A 1,753-nucleotide genomic window follows, 5' to 3' on the forward strand; every position below is an offset into this window, starting at 1 on the left:
GAATGGAGAATGATAGTTTACCTGTCGACAAAGGACGATATCAGCGACTTGTTGGAAGACTTATTTACTTATCCCACACCAGACCAGACATAAGTTTTTCAGTAAGTATAGTAAGTCAATTCATGAACTGTCATACTAAGGAACATATGGGAGTTGTCAACCGTATCTTAAGATACTTAAAGATGACACCTGGGAAATGATTATTATTCAAAAGAAATGATAGTCAAAAGGTAGAAGTCTTTACTGATGTTGACTAGGCAGGAGATATATCCACCCGACGATCAACCTCTGAGTATTGCTCTTATGTATGCGGCAATCTAGTGACATGGAGAAGCAAGAAGCAATCGGTGGTATCTCGGAGTAGTGCAGAAGCAGAATACAGAGCACTGGCGCTTGGTATCTATGAAGGAATGTGGATCAAAAGATTTCTCAAGGACCTTGGAATTATGGGAGAAAATTCTATTTTAAATTTGTCCTCTTAGCACCTCAAATCTACAAGGGTCCATGAACGACGCAACACATGATTTTTGACAAGGATTTTTCAATCAGGTTGGGTCGATTACCTCCTCTTACTATGTAGATCAAAAACCACAATGACTCAAGATGATAAGACCATGGGATCTTGATTGTGTTTGTCATCATTTTCCCTACCATCTTTAAGCTCCAAATGATAAATTTTGCAACTTAACAACCCACCTTGAGGGGGAGTGTGGAATTACGCTCTTTATTATTATTTAATTTAATTCTATTTGGTACTTGTTATATTTAGTTATAGTATAAAAAGGATAATTCCTTAATTATAGATATTTATGTTTATTCCATAATTATAAGAATGACTTAATTGTAAGAAGATTTCTTTCCTCTTTTTATCTCTTGTACTCGCCTATTTATAGGTGAATTATCTATGTATTCAGGTCAGAAAAAGGATTATTCAAAATTCACACTCTTTGTACCAGAATGAGGCATAAATCTTCCGATTAGTAATTTGTATCCTTGTTTTTGTCATTGATTTGTATGTATGATGGGATTTTATCAAGTAAAATACATACTGAATTTCTTTTTATAGAGTGAATCTTGATTGCTAAAGAATTTAAATTCATTTTCAAAGTTCTTGTGAAATTTCAATTTTTGGCAAATTTTATATTATCATTTAGAAAATGAAATGTGCTTTCACAATTTGCATAGAAAGAGGTAGATCTTTTCTAAAATTAAATTTGTAAAGCTGTAAATTGTGAGCTTTTGTGTCATCTTGCACATTTCATCCTACATTTGCATTAATGACCCTCCTAAAGGAGGACAAGAAAATAAAATAAGGGTAAAAATATTGATAACAGAAAACAACTTATAAAACACTTTAGAAAACACAGTTTTAAAAAGGCTATCTAATTGGCAAGGACTTTTCTGACGCTGTTGACCTCATTTTTAGTGAGGTCTTAGTCTCCTACTCTTAGAACCTAGGATCTAGCTTTAGGAGTTCTTATTGACCATCCTAGCGGACTAGCAATGGAGCCTACCTCCCGTAGAACTTCAAGTCACTTCTTGACTCATTTTTGTGAAGAACTCGCATGAGTGGTTCCAAGCACTCAACTTCTAGTTGCAAAGGCTAAAGACCAACATGTAGAGGGCCCGAAAATGAGTTCCCATAGGATCAGATGACGATAGGTGAACCCTTTGTGACTCGATTACTCGCGAACGCCATTTTTTCATGCACTCACTGCACCACACACGATTTTGGCTTAAATTGACTCGCCCG

At 35.3% G+C, this 1,753-nt stretch overlaps 1 protein-coding gene across 1 annotated transcript in view; it reads right to left on the reverse strand.

The window, feature by feature from the left end:
* LOC110019322 overlaps positions 1-1,753 on the reverse strand; it is a 53,793-nt gene that overhangs the window by 24,627 nt on the left and 27,413 nt on the right. The gene's annotated exons all lie outside the window — the stretch shown is intronic.

Source organism: Phalaenopsis equestris, unplaced genomic scaffold, assembly GCF_001263595.1.
Source record: "Phalaenopsis equestris unplaced genomic scaffold, ASM126359v1 Scaffold000054, whole genome shotgun sequence".
NCBI classification, from domain to species: Eukaryota; Viridiplantae; Streptophyta; class Magnoliopsida; order Asparagales; family Orchidaceae; genus Phalaenopsis; species Phalaenopsis equestris.